Source organism: Palaemon carinicauda, chromosome 35 (genome assembly GCF_036898095.1).
Source record: "Palaemon carinicauda isolate YSFRI2023 chromosome 35, ASM3689809v2, whole genome shotgun sequence".
Classification (NCBI taxonomy): Eukaryota; Metazoa; Arthropoda; class Malacostraca; order Decapoda; family Palaemonidae; genus Palaemon; species Palaemon carinicauda.
The window spans coordinates 34,104,154-34,125,282 of NC_090759.1; the positions used below are offsets into that span (position 1 = coordinate 34,104,154).

Here is a 21,129-nt window from a genome sequence, read left to right on the forward strand (position 1 = left end):
CTATATCCTACGATAATGGGGGACCGCCAGTGGGAACTCGGGGTTTTGGGTGGGGAAAACATACTGGGGAAATGATATATAATCGTAAAACAAACCATTTCTTCTCTATAAATTACCTTCTTGAATATATTATGATCGGAGGGAAATACAAAACAGTATATCTGGATAAACTTTGGAGGCGCCGTTGTAAAGATTATTTCATGAAACATGCATACCAGTTTTCGACCTGCGCAAAAATCCCTCCCACTGTGCAGAAGCTTTTCGCCCTCCAATTACTCGTTTTATTATCGTATATTTTAAAATCATCTCATTTTATATTCCCATTCAATACTATTTATCATACATTCCATTTTATCTTCCTATATTGTTTTTATTTCTTTTGTTATTTCCTTTTCACTCCCCGGTTTCACATAAATACTTTCTCTGGACTAGTTTCCCTATTTAGTTCATTCATGTTTACCCTTTAGACTCCGTTGTTTTTCCCTTAACCAATCACGAACCGATACATATTCAAAGTTTACACAAGGGGGTTGTCAACTGATATTTCCCTACCCCCCTGCCTTTATCTCTACGAGTGGTCTGTTCATACCCCTTCCACCAAATCCTTTTCCTTTGAAACCTTTGTCCTAGTAAGGTGCCTGTCATTTCAGGTGAGATTTAGTTTTTCGTATTTTGCGATGGAGGAAGTTATAGAAACTTGTAACGGCTGCAGTATTCCGTACCTTAAAGCATTTGCTAAATTCCAAGGTGATTCTTATGATTCTTCAACCAATGTTGATAATTTCCTGAAAGCACACAACGTAATTCCTCAACTTTTACAGTGCCCCAAGTGCTGTTCTCTCTTATCTTACAGGAGAGTCATTCACTTGTTTTATTGTAATACCGAAACCAACATACCTAAAACCAAAAAGAAACATCGCTGTGGTTATACCATTACTTCTTATAAATGGTACATTTTTAGGAAAAAGCCGTCTACCTCCATCGAAGATATTATTTGCAAACCACTTTTCACTTAAACATTGGCCCCACAACCATCCTCATCCTAGTCATAGGAGTTAAGCAGTCAGTCTCACCTTCCCGTGACCCGCAAGTTTCGACGTCTTTTTCATAAAGGTAAGTCATTCCTCAATACAGTAGTCATTATATGTGTTTTGTGACCGGGGAACTCCTAGGTTAGGTTAGGTGGGTTTGTTAGGTTCTGTGCCCTTCTTGCACTTTTTATATATTGTGTAAAACTTATATGGAAAAATTATTTAAAATACGTATGGAAATATCTATCATTAATATCCCTAGTAATGTCACCGTACCGTTGGTAACTCTGTATCATTTGTAACATGAAGAATTTTACCGTTCTCAGTAAATACCGGAGGTTTGTGACCTGTCATACTACTAGGTTAGGTTAGGTGGCTTTGTTAGGTTCTGTGCCCTTTTTGTACTTTTTATATATTGAGTAAAATTTATACGGATAATTTATTTAAAATATGTATTGAATTATCTAGCATTGCTATCGTTAGTAATGTCATCGTGCCGTTGGTAACTCTGTGTACCATAAGTCAACGTTGGTAACACTATCATTGGTAACGTTGCTAATGTTATCGTTCGCAGTACATTCGTAAGGGAAGTGACACCGTTGAACAAGTGCTTATATTTAAATAATTTAACACAACATATATGACAACAGTAATTATATTTAACCATTTTAACAGAAAATATGTTTTCCAGTAGGAAATAGCGTGATTTAACAGGTTTTCACATTCATTTCATCCGTAATAACAGCAACCAATTTGGCAACTGAAAGTTAGCCGAATTGGTCGACCTGTTTGTTTGCGGTTGAAATGAAGGTCAAATTCGGTTAAATCACGTTATTTACTATAGGAAAACATATATTTTCTGTTCGAAATCACACCCTGTAAAACAATACAAATTTACCCCCTTTTTCATATTTAAACCTTGTAACCTAGATGAGACTTAAAAAAAAAAGGAAAAAAAAAAAAAAAACAGATCTGGGAGGAAAACCCCAGGAGTAACCCTACTAGAGGATGGTCAGTGTTCTTTCTGGTGATTTAGGAGTTTTGAAGTGAAGCCAGAATACATATATTTTTGGGCAACCTATGGACATACGGACAAGGAATCTACTGTAGTACCCACGTAAAAAAAAAAAAAAAGAAAAAAAAAATTAATTATTGTACTTTTGCCTATGGCTCTATAACATAGGCTCTGCTATGCCCTACTACAGCAGTGGAATATTCACAAAAAAACTTAAAATCAATCAATCAATCATAGTACGTTATCTTCTCTCTACATATTGCGGTACATATAAACGTAAATAAGTGTAAACCGGTTCTCTACATAATTACACCAAATACCCACAAAATTCACACACAAATATGCGGTAAAATAACTCGCCTACAAACCTACCCACAGAGAGCTTATCTACCCACAGATCTGTAGGGAAAATCCCACAGATGTGGAGAAAACCAAAGGTTCTGTGGGTAAAACCAACAATTTTATTGGGGTGGGTAAAAACCCACAAAACATCAACACAACTCAAAATGTAAACAATAGAATTTGTGAAAAATATACTTTACATTTTAATCGACCAATATGCAAATTATGCCCGAAACCCCATTAATAAGAAAACTGCTAAACTAGCAAGCACAAACATTTCATACAACGAATTAGAATTCCAGTCGGATTAGTAATTAAAGTATATTAACTAAAAGGCAGCTACGTGGGACCTCAAGCAGGAGCCAGGGATTTTCTGAGTAAGGAAATCTCAAAAGTGTGATTTGTAAACTAACCTGTTGTTAAAAATATATGGTTCATTTAAGTGGCTGATAATAAAAGTTATATAATTATCTATGATTCACTTCACATACTAATGGTTTTTTTCCACAATGGCTCGCTTCGATAGCTAAATTAACATAAACTCACTGCTGCTCTGTTCAGGGTAGGCCTACATGGATGGGATGTACTCACAAGCGCCATGGGTCATTATTTCGGGGATATTCTTCACTTTTGCACGAGCAACAATAGCTATACACTGAACGGAGAGCGTTTTCATCATAATTAATTCACGACATAGAAGTTATTACACTAAATTTAGAAATACTTTGTACTTCACTCTTTGCTACATCCTTGTGAGATGATGCCTGGTGGTTACAATGTTGCCAGATGGGATAGTTTAAAAATCCCCAAAACTCATGATAAAATATCCCCAAAACACCCACAAAAAAAACTCCATATCCACAAATATGTTTTTTCTTCTGTTATGCCTCTGTAATTATTGCACTATAATCACTGTCAGATGTTATCTCGGACATCATATATAACATTTACAACGCTTCCATCATAACAACTGACGTAAGTGTTATGCCTCTGTGCAGTGTTGCCAGATGGGGTAGTCTAAAAATCCCCAAAACTCATGATAAAATATCCCCAAAAAACCCAAACTTATCCTAATTTCCACAAATATGTTTTCTTCTGATCATGTAGGCTTTACTCATATAGAAATTACTCACTATACTTCATATAAGTGCAAGTAAACTAATTTCAACAATATGAATGTTTACTCATCTCTGTTTCTTCTTCATAGAAATTTGTACAGAATATTCCTATCAGACATCCAAAATCCCCAAATCCAGGGATAAATCACCATACCTGGCAACACTGTCCAAGTTAGGCTGAAACTGAAGGGGAGGGTGGAAAAAATAGCTTTTTTTTTTTTTTTTTTAGAAAAATGGCTTTTTAGAACAACATACGGGAACCTGTATAATTATTTGGTTAAAACGAGCCCGGTAAATATTGCCATATAAAAACAGAACTGGCTAAAGCGAATGCAAGCAATGAATGCGCACTAATTAATAATGGCTCAATTGAAAACAATGGAGTTGGAGAGAAATCGGTTTCAGATTTTAATCAACCGATATTATTATTATTATTATTATTATTATTATTATTATTATTATTATTATTATTATTACTTGCTAAGCTACAACCCCAGTTGGAAAAGCAGGATGCTATAAGCCCAGGGGCCCCAACAGGGAAAATGGCTCAGTGAGAATAGGAAAACTAAAATATTTTAAAAGTAGCAATAACATCAAAATAAACATTTACTATATAAACTATTAAAACTTTAACAAAACAAGAGAAAGAGAAGTTGGATAGAATAGAGTGCTCGAGTGTACCCTCAAGCAAGAGAACTCTAAACCATGATACAGAGGCTATGACATTACCCAAGACTAGAGAACACTGGTTTGATTTCAGTGTCCTTCTCTAGGCCCATTAAACAAAAGTTGAATTTCCCCTTGAGTAGTGCCATGGCTCTGTACCATTGTCTTCAACTGTCTTGGGTTAGAGTTCTCTTGCTTGAGGGTACACTCGGGTACACTATTCTATCTTATTTCTCTTCCTATTGCTTAGTTAAAGCTTTTACATATTATATAGGAGGTATTTATTTTAATGTTGTTACTCATCTTAAAATATATTATTTTTCCTTGTTTCCTTTCCCCACTGGGCTATTTTCCCTGTTGGAACCGCCGGGCTTATAGCATCCTGCTTTTCCAACTTGGGTTGAAGCTTAGCAAGTAATAATAATAATAATAATAATAATAATAATAATAATAATAATAATAATAATAATAATAATAATAATAATACAGGGTAGCGGTAATATTCAATTTTCCAACATTTTTGTTTTCTTTACATATTTGAATTCCAGTTTCGCTTGTAATTGAAGTTATATACAATACCCTTATTATTATTGACCAAATTAAAAATTAACAACATAGATGGAAAAGTAATGTACTAAACGCCGGAAATTAGACTGACATATTTAAAAAAAAAAACCAGCGCGGAAATGCAATAAGGAAATAAACAAAACAAGAAATCTGGAAAAAACAAATCTAAAATACATAGATTTTAGTAACAACGTTAACATGTATAAGTCATTTATAAACTTATATAATCTATTGAACATAAAAGTATTTGCAAGAAGTTTAAACTTTTAAAAGTCCCACTGATTCAATCGCCAGATTTTGAAGATCATTCCCTAATCTGACACGGGTGGAATAAAACTTCTGGAATACTGTGTAGTATTGAGACTATAGGCATAAGTATTGGAATTAAAAAATACATTGCCTAAACAGAACTTAATTCTTGAGACAAGACTAAATGTAAAAATAGAGCGGTCTGTTCCACTCTTACTTCTAAAGGACTAAACTCAATTAGGCCTAGGCCTACTTCCATTGCCTTTCAAACAGCTCTGCAACTTCGTTTACTCTCGCCAGATTTCCTCAATGAAAAAGTGATAAAAGATATTATCCAGTTATATGTATTTTTCGCAAATCTATATATTTGAATTAATGTATGCTACTCATTTCCCAAGTCACTTGGAGTACTGTATCAAAGGTTACTGGATATCTATATGAAAAGACTAAAAACCAATGCTATGATAGACAAAAGCCTTGCAATAGAGGTAATAAACCAAAGTCAGTATAACGAGAGATTAGTTAACAAAACTTTCGACTGAGCTTTACAAGGCACTAAAAGAGTTAGAAGACCAAGGCCTACATAGCTGAGGACTATGAAGCGTGAAGTAGATGAATGGAGAAGTATTGATTTAAAAACTCAAAATACAGGCGGCTAGCGAAATCTAACCGAGGCCCTTTGCGTCAATGGGCGTAGATGGTAATGAAGATAATGATGATTAATATTATTATTTTTAGGTCATGTTTTCAAACAGAATCCGTGGAAGCACAATTTCCTCCGGTAGAATTTTGCGAAACTCAGAAAAGGGGGATAATGGACATTTTGAAAAGGATTGCAAGTTCGAGACTGATGATAAAGTGTGTGGGAAATTTTCGGGAAATCACGGCACCAATGAATGTAACTCGTAGCACATAAAATGTATAAAATGCACGAGCTTCAACAAACCTGATCATAAATTGAATTCAAGAAATTATAAAGTTTAAATTTTGTAATTAAAGTGATTAGCAGAAAATATAGACCATAGATACTAAGGACGTCATAAATGGCGGCTATGTAAATATTTTATTTGTTGGTAATGAAACGATACAAATTCGAAATTGATGAGAAATACTTTGTTAAAGAAATTGAAGACTGACGATGATATGCATTTAACAATAAAACACCAGATATTATGAAGTGTAATATATAAAATACCTAAGAATATATACGATAAAATGAACGTATAGGTCTTGTAGAGAGTAGTGTTACCCTACGTGATAGGACCAGGAAAGCAGCCTTTTATTAAGGTAATGGTAACCGAACCTTTAAAGTCAAGCTCTATTATAGTAGCAAAATCTCAAGACAGATTTTGTAGATTTGAGAACAAGGCCCTTAGAAGGATATTGGGAGTTAAACGGCAGGGCAGGATTAGGAGAGATTACTCGAGTGCCATGGTGAGGGGTAGGCCTAGATGGCGTTGGTTTGGGTATGCTTTGGGCATGCTCTTCGTACTCCCATAGAGAGAGAGAGAGAGAGAGAGAGAGAGAGAGAGAGAGAGAGAGAGAGAGAGAGAGAGAGAGAGAGAGAGAGAGAGAGAGATCAGTTCACCATACTTTAAACTGGGCACCCCAAAACACGAAAAGAGTTGGAAAACCCAGGCTTACATGGCTGAGGACTACGCAACGTGAAGTAGATGATGACAAATGGAGAAGTATTGAATTAAAAGCTCAAGATAAATACGGGTTGCTAAATCTACTCGATGCCCTTCGAGTCAATACGGGCAGGAGGAGATAATAATAATGATGATGATAATGACGATGACTGCACTCATACTGATAGGTCGTGTTACATTACATAGCGTTATAAACCAATTTCTTTAATGAATATTCAAAACAATGACCGATCGTGGCATGAAAGAACTCACCACATTTGAACACTTCCTGGCCTAACTTCACACTTCAATACTACAGAAACACAACAAACACCTCATCGATATTAAACCATAAGATCCATCAATTGTAATAACGATTCACGCCGCACAAACAAATACACACGCACACTCCAAAAACACTTTCCGAGTAATGAAGTGATGGGTAACGAAAAAGCCTGAATTTCGAAGCAACCCGGCCAGCCAACCCAGCGAACTGCCTGTTCCATCAAACTACCTAGATAACATTAGTTAAACTTCAAAAGATGCATTTAGTAACGTTATGATGTGCTCTAAGTAGGTGAATTACCCCTATAATGTAGCAGTAACAATCAATTTTCCAACATTCGTGTATTTACTTTTACTTTCACTTTTAGGGGTTTATTTCTCGCCCTCCATCAGACACAGAGTCTGTTCAGACGGGCCTTGGTGTGTGAAAATAATTTCTTTCCAGTTAATATTTTGCTCTATCTTTTCAGTTATTCGCTAGCATTTGTATTCAGGCTTAATAGTTTTCAGATCACTAATATAATACTTTCCAAAGAGATACGTCTTCACAATGCAATTACCTATTCATTATTCATACTCGTTTAAATAAAACAAGCTCAAGGTGTCAAAATTAATGATTTAAGTAAAGGAGAACTTCAATATTTTTATAAACATTATCACAGAAGAGAAATATTTAAAGACTTCTACCAACGGTTGTTGCATTGGGATTAGATCGTACTATAATACAGTAGCGCATAAGATTTTATCTGATATTTTGATCTACAGAAAAATGAATTGCTTATACATTTAAATGAGAATAACGTACACAAAGTGGATAGATGACTTCCCTGTTCGTTCAAGGAATACACTTCCTTTATGCCGGTTTATTCAAAGTAGGCCTAAGGAACCTCCCTATCATGAGGAAAAAAAATGAAAAAAAAATGAAAAAAAATGAAAAAAAAAGTTTGTGAATGGAAATTATGCCTAAATTCAGTAAGATCGGAGATTTAAAACCGATTTATTGAAAAACAAGGTATAGGACTGACTAAAATATGCCTACGCATGGCAATTTTACACTATTCTTCCTTTCAAAAGCAACGCACGGAATGGGAAGAAAAAGGTTCTTTAATTCAAGACTCTCCTAAATATCCCTCATGAAAATTTCAGTAATTACAATAAAATTTCTTATTGATCCATCCTGTTTCAGAGTATGTTTTTAATACCAGAATAACAACTGTCTGGAGTTTAATGGCACACGTGATGTGAACCGAGCGATGTATCAAATGGTTTATTTTTTTTCGCAATTTACGCGCCATTCTTCTGTTGGCTTTACTTTGTAATTTCTCGTACGCTTTTCTAGTAGCTTTACTCAATTTTCTAGTAAGATAGCACCCCTGCCCTCGTGTTAGCGTTCAATATATGGCAATGCATTTTCGTATGCATAATTGTCAGGGTTGCCAACCGTTCAGAAATGTTACGGAAATTATAATTCGCTGAATTTCTTCAATATGCCTATTGATGTTTGCAACATTGTAATAACTGATTTTCGTAGTTTCATTATGTAAAATGTAGTCACTCTTTTACCTACTGTAAAAGGTAACAGTTCATTAGCTGCATTTGCTATATGCTACCCTATATCGGACTATGTATTTAGTGTTTTCGTAGCCCTACACAATTTAAAGACATTGCAACAGTGTCGCAATAGACTGACGTTTTAATTAAGTTGCCGTACATGAAAAGGCCCAAGGTCTATAGAAAACTTATTCTATAGACCTTGAAAATGCCCATAAGCCTGTATCAGTGGCTGGCGAACAGGAGGCACTCCGCCCACCTTTGGTGGCAGAGAACGTTTTCACGACCAAACCTCCCTACGATTTTGGCAGTCTTAATAGTCTCCTGTACTGCCTAAAATAACACCATATCCTGCCAGACCCTAAACCTGGTCTTTTTTTAAATGGGAAGACTGGTTATTTTGGTTTATTTCTATATAACACTTATATTTGAGAAAACTGCCAGTGTGACAGCTTGTACATAGAAATTTCTTTACTAAATATGTTTAATAAAAATCTTAAGGGAAGCTTTCCTTGGTAATTGGTGTCTAAGGACCATTTATAAGCCTTTATCAGTGGCTGACGAACAGGAGGCAGACTCCGCCCACCTTTGGTGGTGCGAGAAAGTTTTCACAACCAACTTCCCTAGGATTTTGGCAGTCTTAATAGTCACCGGTACTGCTTAAAATACCACCTCCAGTCAGACCCTAAAGATGGGTACTGCGACTATGTTATTTTGTTTTATTTTCTACAAATTAAACTGTTCATATCTTTGAGGAAAGTGCCAGTGTTTAAGAGCTTGCACATAGGATTTAATCTAAATGTTTATTAATACTAGTCTTATATAGGAAAAACTTAATTGGCGCCTTAAGTAAAACTAAAGATTGTAATAGATAAAGAAACCAGAAGTATTAATCGTCGGTTGATCGAATTAAAGTGCAGCCTGTCTCAAACTATTTTGTAGGAGACCCCAATATAGGCAATGCTCAGCTTTAAGCTGAATCTCTACTAAAATTTGAGTTTTGTAACACCGATTACATAATCAGTTTAGATTTAGGAATTAGAGGTTAAACATTTTTAGGGTAAACTTAATGTTGTGTTTAGAGCTATCTAAACTGATAAATTATTTTCTTTAAGGTACCAATAAATTAATATATCTACGAATGACGGGCAAAATTAATCATTCTCTGTGGCAGGTGTGTATTTTTAGTTAGGCCATAAAACCTATAATAGTACCAGTATACCAGTAAATCATCAGCCCAGCTTAGAAACTTCAGAATTGCTGTAATAAAATTTTTTAAATAAATATATACTATTTCCGGCCTGTTCAACATAAAATCGCAAAACTTTTCCACTGATTTGACTAACCGATATAGAAGCTCATTCTACACCGTTATAGTTTGAATAAAACTTATGTAGTGTTGACCCTTATGTAGGAAGCAAAACAGAAATTACTGTATACCCATCAGTATTACTGAAAATGTCCGGGAAGATAAGAATGCAAATGATGGTTATGATTATTTAAAGACTTAAAAAATTAATTACTAGGTAACTGTAGATCTTGAATATTGCAAGACAATAAGATTGAATATACATAGTAAGGTATAAAAGTTTACATATATTGTAACAGTACAGTACATTTATACATTATGTAGGTGTGCGTATATACAATAGCACTTTCTACGGTAATATATTAACTGTTACGCTACTAGTAAAATACTGAAACCGTCTAAAGAGACTGTCTGCTAACAAAGGATACGAAAACTATAGGAAAACAGTACTTAGTTTATTTGAAACTTTATATAAACTTAAAACTAGAAAAAATCGATAAAAAAAAAATATAGAAGTGCACAGCAATACTAATATTGAAACTAAAATAACTCTAATATATTTGAAATAAATTTTGGCTGGGGCAATTGGCTAAATACAAATGGTTAAAGAGCCAGTGAAGACAAAAAACTTCAGAAAGGTTATTAAAAAAAGTTCAAACAAGTACAATGCAAATTTTATGAAGTTACAATTAAGGGGTAATTTATAATATTACGCAACATTAAGTTATAACAGTTCAAGCAAATATTAATGTAAATGTTAGGAAATAAGAACAGTTTTGTAACCTTATTAAGCTATCATAACCCTCCCCTTGGGAGAGAAACTTTCAATACAAAAGTTTACACAGAAAAACATATGGAAAGCATGTCAGCAACAAGGATTATGTACCTTTGATATGCAATCAAGGTTAAGTAGCTGCAGGTCCAAGATCCTACAGTTTAAGAATTTAATTTTATTTACAAACAGATATAGTCCAAACCTTCAGACAATGAGATTTGCTTTAGAATTTTTTTTTCTCTGAAAGCCCATGAAGGAGAGCTCAAGCCGCCGCCGCCTCCACGGTACTCCAATAAGGCTTAATTTTTCTGTATGAAGAGACTTTCAGTAAGTCATAGTCGCCAGTCAACATCAAAACTGCCCGTAGAGTTAACCACTAGCATCTTTGATAAACAGCTTGCCGAATACAGGTGCCTTCAATGCAGGAAAACTTTGATAGCCCTAAAGGTAAAAGAATCTTCCACTCAGTCAAGCTTAGGGTTGGAGAGATTAATCAGATTCACCAACTTCAGCAAATGTCTGAATAAACTTTCGATAAATCTCCTACCAACAAAAGAGCTGTACTCCCTTTTTATAGGAGTATGCAATTCGTAAGTACCTTCAGCATCCTTTGGATTCTACCATTCTACTCGAAACCCCATGAACCAAGAATGCTACTAGTCTCTCTAAATGGCATCTTCCGGATGGCAGTCTTCTCCCTTTGGTTAAGAAACTAGTCTCAAGACACTTATTCTTGCAAAGTACTGGTCTACACCAAGATATCAACGTAAACCTCCACTGCATCTAAAAAAGAAGACATTCATTAAACATTGAAAAGTTGCGACACTCAACTTTAAGGAAGTTTATTTATATAGAAGGGATAAAGTTAGAAGCCTTCTTTGCATGCTGACTATGGTACTTTGAAGTATTCCTTAGATAAATTTCCGGATTAAAAATTAAAAGTTCAAAAATTAATCTGTTCTAAGCAAAGTATAGTAATCAACAAGGAGAATTTTACTTAAAATAATCCGTAGACTTTTGGATGCAGATGCTGGGCAAGGCCTAGGAGCTGTCACTGAACTGCTATACCATTCAGTGTAAGAAAATACTTAGAAGGTTTTAAAGTTTCCTTCTTATAAGGAGGCAATCTAAAGATTGCCAGACTGGGTTCGTACACGTGAAACGAGTTTGTTAAGGGATATCTGAAAAATCTCAAAACTGCACAACTTTTCCACTTATGGACATAAGACTAAATGCTTATGATTATAGATAATACAAAGATACTTTTTATGGCAGGAAAAATACAGCTATCTCTGGCTATGTTAGCCATCACAAACTTTCATAACCTAGAATTTTAGGAGATTCACATGAACTGCTAGAGTTTTCCCATTTGCCAGGTTTCTAATACAAGATTAGAATTATTTATCTAAGTTCAGGGGACCTAACACTAGACTAAACTTAGGTTTCGTAGCTGCCTTAAAAAACTTAAAGTTTAAGACTTAATTAAAGGCCCTTTATCTGCCTTAAAGCAGTCTTCAGGACTTTATTAGGACTTTAGTGCAAATTCCTAAATTACCTCTAATTTACGCTACAATTGCCATTATTTCAAAGGTACTTGTCGAAAATTAGTTTTACAAACTAGAGTAGCCTGAAGTTTAATTATATAAGTTAAGGCCCTTTGATGTCTAGTACTTTTTAAAGTAGAGCGAATACCCTCTTTCTTGGGGAATTTACAGTCAAATTGTACCTGTGAAAAATGTTTAGTCACTGGTATGGTTACCATCTAATTTGGATTCGGTTTATCAAGCATTGACAAGATAAACAGTCCCTACAATGCAATGAAACTAAATTGTGCCAAAATCTAAAAATAAGACTCCCCAGGATTTCACCAAGGTCATGACAAACTTTAGGACTTTATAACTAAAGTCCTAAACCTATGCATCTTCCCAGGAAGAATTTCTTGAACTACTAAGCTTAATCTAAAGCAAGATTGAGAAAACATTCTAAAGTTTATCTTTATGCTGTTCAGCTACCTAGTAATTATGAGATAAGCATAATAATTACCATCTATAGAGAACTGGTGAAAAGTAGGGCTTCGCATATGTAATAGTGTTTATTAAGTCCAACACAAAAGTCTGCCAAAACTTGTAGCAATGAGTTACCTACCCGATTTAAAGGTAATGGTATATAATTAAAGACTTTTAGTTTAGGCATGTTGCAGATAAAATTATACCTATATGACTACAATAGAGACCCGAATACTTATTTTGCGGAGTGAGCAATTAGGAACACCAGCCAAAACCAGCATTACCTTCATCTAACTGCGCACTTAATTTCAGAGTTTTCCTTTCCACCGAGGAACTATAACAGGAACCTCTAGACTGACCCACAGGGTCAAAAGGATTACTTTAAATCAGCCTCCCGATTCTGAACTATACACAGAAGCAGCACCATGTTAGAAGCTCCAAAGGCATAACAGTACTATAACTATAGTTTACTATAATTCACTAAAAGTCTTTAGTTCAGGTTCCCTCTGGCTTACTGCAACAGTAGGACTCTCCAAACGCTCAAGGCCTACAACAGGCTAAGGACCACTTTAGAGCCAGTATTGTCATCTAAAATTTCTGTACACTTTAAAGATTCTCCCTGTCATTGTCACAAGCCCTGTACATAGATCAGACTAAAGGAACATTGGACTACTGAGTCTACAACACTATCTAAAACAAGACTAACCTGCCAGCAACTTTTCAGTATTGGACAAAATACTTCAAAAGTACAATTTGCGATGCACAACTGAATTTTTACTGGTATCTAATCTTTATCCAAGGGTGCAACAACCACCCTAACTTTGATTTAATAGACTTCCGGATCCACAGACATTACAGAATCATCCAGACTTAACAATCTAATTACAATCTTAACACAATACTTTATATGCACAAACCTTGCAATAACTTTAGCGGCTTCCATTTATTTGGACAATCATTTGCTAAATTTCAGGTTAGCTTACAATAAAAACATGCTAGACTTCGCTGCAACTCTGCAAAGTAAGTTTGCGAGAGGGGCATAGTTCCTCGATGTATCAATGTTCACTGCTGTCTCTAAATTTAACACTAGGAATGTTACACTATAGCCGCGTCTTAAATTTTTAAAACCATAAAAATTTGGTACGAACAGAAAATTTCACATACCTTAGATTTTTAATTGGATAAGGGAATTTTACTAAATTTTACTCCCAGCGCCAACAATGACCATTTAACCCATACCGAAATAAAAGTTTGCTGTGGCTTTTCTATGGCAGATAAAGTTTGTGAAAAAGTTAAATCTGAAAAATCTAAAATTTCCATCTAGATATGTAGGCATTTTGAGAAATTCACGGCGCCGCCGAAAATCTGCTTCTAGCGAATATTAAAAAACTGCTACCGTGATTTTACTCAGGCAAGTATCAATAACACAATGGATACTAATGTAGTTTACACAGCTCTTCGAAACTTTGGAAAATATTTTGGTATCTAGAACTGGTGTAATACGGCTCCAGATTTTTTATCTATAAGCCAAATATAAACTGGAAAGAAATTTTTCACACATAAAGGCCCGCCTGAACAGACTTAGAGCGCGAGAAATAAACCCCTAAACGTAAATTTAAAGTAAAAGCAATCACTCACACGAAAAGAGACAGCCAGGGCATGCCCATAGCGGGTATGAACATTTAAAGTTGGCAAAATCAAAGCTTAAATACATCAAAATACCTTTATATTTCATTTAAATTAGTTTGTATACTATATTATTGACCGGGCCACTACAATCAGCTGCTCTCCCCACACCCTCTCCGAAATCTATTGAGATCGTAAAGTGGCTATGACTTCGATGGAAAGTATCAATTAGAAGTTTGTATTTATGTAGTTCACATTAGAACGTACCAAGCCTAGTGAAAATAATTTGGATAATTAAAATAATTTGATTAATTGCTGTTCACGATTAAAAAAAACAATCAGACAATAACAAAATTGAGCGTTAGGGAATGCCTATAGCGAGTATGAACAAAGATTAGCAGAAAAGTTTAAATAACTTAAAACTGGAAGATTTGTACTGGTTAAAAGTTTTTTGACCCCGAAGCAGAAAATATCAGCTGCTACCCCACCTGGTGACGATAATAAGAGGGAATTAATGACTGAGCTATGGGTTGGACTTTATTCAATATCCGAAATAATAGCATTTCATGTAAGGCCACTCAAACTTAGTTTGCGACAACTATGACCTAATTCCAGTCTTAGTACCAAGAGTCAGTACCATATATTCCATATTACCTTAGGTTACATTGTGTCAATTGCGACTAGGTATAATTTTGATTTAATGCATTAAAATATTTCAGCAACAGTCTTCCCCCAAAGCTGCTGCTCTGAGGTAGTTAGTTTTCTCCATTATACAACTGTTTAATGGGATGCCTTAAGAGTGCCTACAAAACTAATTTCACTAAACTTTTTTAAATAAGCCAGCCCAAGCTGATGTAATCGTTACAAATTCTATATTAAAATCCGCATATCCTAAACAAACATTGCACCCATCTAGAGTTAAAAGACTCGCTTCTATAGTTAAATATATTAGCTTTGGTGCCTTACAAACTGCCTCTTGGGTTTTAGAATCAGAACTATCGATAAGTTTGAGTAGAAGGTAGTTAAACCTTGCCCTATAAAATTCCTCAATTAAAGCAGCCCACTGTTCCCTGGGACACTAGGGAATTTATGCTATTTGCCCAAAAGTAAAAAAAAATTAATTCACAAGTTCGATAATTTATAGCTGAAATTTGTACAGAACTTTTACCGAATTAAGTTTGTTTTTTATAAAATATTTTAAAGTTTTTAATTTCCCTACCTTACAGCTTGGCATTAATCAAAAATTAAATTCTAGCCTTTAAAATTTCAATATCAAAATCCTTAAATTTATTCCAAAGCAGATTCGCCCAATATCTCTACATTTATCATCAATCATTATCTCTTCTGGAATTAAACCTTAAGCCAATAAATCTTTAAAATCTAATTGTCAGTAAAAGTAGTAATATTAGCACAACAAAAAATCCACGGAAGGGGATAACACAACGTATCACTGTAATCTTGACCTAGTCGGTCACCACAGAATATTGAATACTGAAACGGTAAGATGGAACTAGTCAACCGCTAATGAAGTTGAATATACACGAGACTAACCCTAAAGAACTCAATTTACGAAATATTAATAAAAATATACTTGTCCAACACTATGGACATGCTTAAAATACACTCTACATGAAAATCGAAAACAATCAAATGTAACAGAGCAAAAATAATTGCTGTACAAACTTACGAAAAACTTGAGACACTTAAAAAGAGGAGGCCTGTCTGGTTACACTGAACAAATGAAACTAACCTTTCCGCAATCTCTAACTCTCAAAGAAGACTAACCTACACTCCGACAAGGATAAATAAATACAAACAAAACAACAGTTCAAAAATTGATTACGTAGTAAATGTTATGAGGGTACAACTAAGCGGTAACTACACAAAAATGAAAACAAAATAAATATTACGTAACAAATTATTGAGCTTTCATAATTATATATATATATATATATATATATATATATATATATATATATATATATATATATATATGCCTTGGATCTTTGATCCCAATGGAGAGGGAATTCGATATTAAGAGTTATTTATGGCTTATATGAATATATGTATAAACACATTTGAATGTGAAAAATCTTATATATATATACATATAAATATACATACAATATATACATATATATATATATATACATGTATATATATATATATATATATATATATATATATATATATATATATATATATATATATATATATATATATATATACTTCCATACTGTCCCTACCTTTATATCAATGTTATTGTGTCTATGAAAGAGGCGTCAATGTGGGACAGGGGTTGAGTAGATGTGAAAGTATTATTTAGGTAATTGAACATAGACCATCTCCTGTGAAGGACCCACTGGAGAGATGGAATTGAGCCTCAAGAGCATGGCTGTATTCATGTTTGGGATAAAAGATTTAACATAAGGTATTCAGTTATCTTTTTTTATATATGGAATAGTAAAACCCTACTCTAAAATATTCCTGTTTACAAACACATTCTCTCTCTTTTTTTTTTTAAAAGTCTGAAGTGACATTGGACACTTTAAATCCAAAATATATCTTCTCTGAAGTGTACGAACTTTTAGTGTTATACAGGGTGTCCCTTAAGTCTCCATATATAGGAAAAATAAACGTTTCTTGATATAAACCATTTATATATACACACACACAGACACACACACACACACATATATATATATATATATATATATATATATATATATATGTATATATATATATATATGTATATATATACATACATATATATATATATATATATATATATATATATATATATATATATATATTCTATATGACTGCCATTAAATGCTTGGCTTAATTACCTGGGCTAATAATGCTTAGATTAAATGCCGTGTATTATTTCTCCCATGTATGGAGACTTATGGGACACCCTGTACATTATAATGCTAAAAAGCAACCTTTCGCAAACCGAGAGTAAAATGGTTGGTATAAAGTTGACGTCTTATATACTGGGGCGGTTTAAGATAGCGGTGGTCTATTTATTTTTACGGTAATTGTCCTCCCTATTTACCAGATTCTTATAATGATCGATTGAAAGAAAAAACAATTTTACCAGGCATAATTTACTTTAGCAAACAAAAAGAAAAAAAAGAAAAAAAAATGCGGAAAAATATCTTTAACGAATAAAAGAACATTTACACACTCAGTTAATTCTAAATGTTCTACCACTCTTTGATTCCTAAAATGCTCAAAACAATGCTACCAGATCGATTGCAAAAAAATTTTCTTGAGCGTTCCATACGAGTATTGAAATTATTGAAATGATACTTGTATCCCATAGAGCGTTCCATTCGAGTATTGAAATAATTGAAATGATACTTGTATCCCATAGAGCGTTCCATACGAGTATTGAAATTATTGAAATGATACTTGTATCCCATAGAGCGTTTCATAGGAGTATTGAAATTATTGAAATGATACTTGTATCCCATAGAGCGTTCCATACGAGTATTGGAATTACTGAAATGATACTTGTATCCCATAGAGCGTTCCATACGAGTATTGAAATCATTGAAATGATGCTTGTATCCCATAGAGCGTTCCATACGAGTATTGAAATCATTGAAATGATGCTTGTATCCCATAGAGCGTTCCATACGAGTATTAAAATGATTGAAATGATCCTTGTATCCCATAGAGCATTTCATACGAGTATTGAAATGATACTTGTATCCCATAGAGCGTTCTATACGAGTGTTGAAATTATTCAAATGATACTTGTATCCCATAGAGCGTTCCATACGAGTATTGGAATTACTGAAATGATACTTGTATCCCATACATTCCGAAGTTAAGTGGCAAAATGTACCAGATAAAAGAGTAGAACTTGCCCAGTCATTCACTTCAGTTGTGCCCTGTTTTCATTTTCCGTCTTTTTTTTTTATAAATATACAATTAATGTTATCCTGCTATTCACTAAAATGTTGAAAATATATAGATTTTGATAATCTTTTGTCCCAGGTAAGGATCAGAAACTATTTTAATAAATATCCTGGTGACACATTTGTGAAGGTTTGGTGATTCTGGGGACACATTTTTTGAAGGTTTGGTGATTTTGGGGACACATTTGTGAAGGTTTGGTGATTTTGGGGACACATTTGTGAAGGTTTGGTGATTTTGGGGACACATTTGTGAAGGTTGGGTGATTTTGGGGACACATTTGTGAAGGTTTGGGGATTTTGGGGACACATTTGTGAAGGTTTAGTGATTTTGGGGACACATTTGTGAAGGTTTAGTGATTTTGGGGACACATTTGTGAAGGTTTGGTGATTTTGGGGACACATTTGTGAAGGTTTGGTGATTTTGGGGACACATTTGTGAAGGTTTAGTGATTTTGGTGAAACGTTTGCGAAGGTTTAGTGATTTTGGTGAAACATTTGGGAAGGTTTAGTGATTTTGGTGAAACATTTGGGAAGGTTTGGTGATTTTGGTGAAACATTTGTGAAGGTTTAGTGATTTTGGGGACACATTCGTGAAGGTTTAGTGATTTTGGTAGAACTTGCTCAATGATTCACTTCAGTTGTGCCCTGTTTTCATTTTCCGTCGTTTTTTATACCAATATCCTGCTATTCACTAAATTTTTTTGAAAATATATAGTTTTTGATAATCTTTTGTCCCAGGTAAGGAGCAGAAACTATTTTAATAATTTAATTGGAGGTGAAATTTTGCTTTAATTTTAGTAAAACTATGTTCTTCAGTATCAATGAAATAGCTTCCAATGGACAATTCTATAAAAAAGTTAGAATTTTCCTAAGCAATAATGATCTTGAAAACCAAATACAGATGGAGCCACTTGTCTCCCAAGGACGACAAAACAATGATTTCTGCTTCCTTGATTTTTAAAACTCTACATTCTGAACCTTCAGACTGTTTTGGGCCATTTATGTCATGGGCCCGAGGATGTGAACTTCAATCGTGGATATTATATGTAAGTGTTATTTTTAAAGGTTTATTGGTAAGGATTTTACATTGTGGTTTTGCTTCCTTATTCCAATTATTACACGTTAATTGAACTGATTTGCGAATTTGATCATGATGCTGACATCGCCGTGTCAAATTATCCATATTCCATACAGGATTAACCCTGAATTCTATCAATACCGATTCCATACATTTCGCAGTTCCTCGTACGTGCTTTTGCGAGTCCGCCATACTTGAAAAAGGGGTTTCATTTCCTTATGTCTTTAAGGGCTGCTTTTCTGGTCCTGTATAGCAGGGGAACCATACTCTATACAGGGCCTCCAGTTTTATGTTCGTTCAAAAGCATTCAGCATTTCACAAATGTTCTCGTATGCATTTTTCAAATATTCGACTGCTTTACTAGATTTTACCCTTTCTGGTCTAGACTTACACGCGCAAAGCAATAAAACTGATATATCTTGTTATAGAATAGTTTTCTATCTTAAACCTTTTATATCCTTTGAAACTGTTAGGTAAAATTCGTTGCAGTGCAAAACTGGGGAAAACCTTTTCGTCCAACTCTCCTAATTGTTCGTTGCCATAGAGAAGATTTGTGGAAGTGAAATCTATTGAATATCTTCTGAAACTTTTTTTTTTTTTCTTTTTACGAAATTTAGTTTGAAGTATTTGCGTAAATGTTTAATGTATCAGGGTATATTTTTGGCTAGTGTTTATTTATACCATATTTTTATTTGTTAAAAATCAATGTAAAGATTGTCACCTCTTTTGGGATTATTATTGTTGGGTTTTTTTTTTTTTTTATCGTAGCCGTTATGATTGAAGTCAAAAGTCTTATTTTGGTTAAAAGTAAATCTGTTTTGCAAAAGTTCCGAGGTTTGTTTATTTAGAAACAAGGAAAAAACTTTTACCAGATTTACACTTCCTAAATGTAACATACATACATTCACGTCTGCGTTCTCAAGTATTTCCATTGTTTTCGGTACTAATTTCATTTAAACTTTTTAATAAATCATTCCATTGATTTTTGTACTAATTTCATGTGAACTTCTCAACTAATTCCATTGTTTTCGGTACTAATTTCATGAACTTTTTTTAAAGTGATTCCATTGATTTCGGTACTAATTTCAAGTGAACTTTTTAATAAGTAATAACATTTATTTCGGTACTAATTTCAAGTGAACTTAAGTGATTCCATTGACTTCGGTACAAATTTCATGGGAACCTTTTGATAAAAAATTCCATTTATTTCCGTACTAATTTCAAGTGAACTTTTTAAGTGATTTAATTTATTTCGGTACTAATTTCAAGTTAACTTCAAAGTGATTTCATTTATTTCGGTACTAATTTCATGTGAACTTTTTAATAATTGCTTTGTTTCACTACTAATTACATGTGAAATTTTTAAGTTAAAGTGGTTCCATTGATAAGTTCTAATTTCATGTGAACTTTTTAATAAGCGATTCCATTGATTCCGTATTAATATGTGAACTTTTTAATAAGCGATTCCATTGATTCCAGTACTAATTTCATGTGAACTTTTTAATAAGCGATTCCATTGATTTCGGTACTAATTTCATGTGAACTTTTTAAAAGTAATTACATTGACTTCGGTACTTATTTCATATGAGCTGATGCTATACTAAGTGTTGAAGATAACGAGTGTGTTAATAGCTTCTCAAAATCGCTTGTTCGATTAAGTCCGCTTCGCCGAATTTCTATCAATAAAAATCCATCAATTTTAAACTTAATTCACTTGATTTTGGTAGTACATTTGCAAAAAGTTGATGACTTTGGTTGAACACTTGTGAAGGTTTCGAGACTGGTTACACATTTGTGAAAGTTTATTGATTTTGGTGATACAATTGTGAAGGTTTACTGATTTTGTTGACACATTTGTGAAGGTTTAGTGAATTTGGTTGCACACTTGTGGAGGGTTAGTGAATTTGGTTGCACACTTGTGAAGGGTTAGTGAATTTGGTTGCACACTTGT

The 21,129-nt window shown here is 33.8% G+C and overlaps 2 long non-coding RNA genes across 3 annotated transcripts in view; one reads left to right on the plus strand and one right to left on the minus strand.

The window, feature by feature from the left end:
• Nucleotides 1-10,420: 10,420 nt before the first annotated feature.
• On the minus strand, nucleotides 10,421-15,912 carry LOC137627412 (uncharacterized). The gene is made up of 2 exons (XR_011041154.1): nucleotides 15,859-15,912; nucleotides 10,421-11,322 (listed from the first exon to the last, which is right to left on the minus strand). It is a non-coding gene; the product is annotated as an uncharacterized lncRNA (long non-coding RNA).
• A 3,194-nt stretch (nucleotides 15,913-19,106) lies between these two features.
• Nucleotides 19,107-21,129, plus strand: part of LOC137627413 (uncharacterized) — a 59,461-nt gene continuing 57,438 nt past the window's right edge. Inside the window, exon 1 of one of the 2 annotated variants that reach the window (XR_011041156.1) lies at nucleotides 19,107-19,146. This is a non-coding gene — a long non-coding RNA (uncharacterized lncRNA). The remainder of the gene's footprint in view (nucleotides 19,147-21,129) is intronic. The other variant, XR_011041155.1, reaches the window with a different exon arrangement.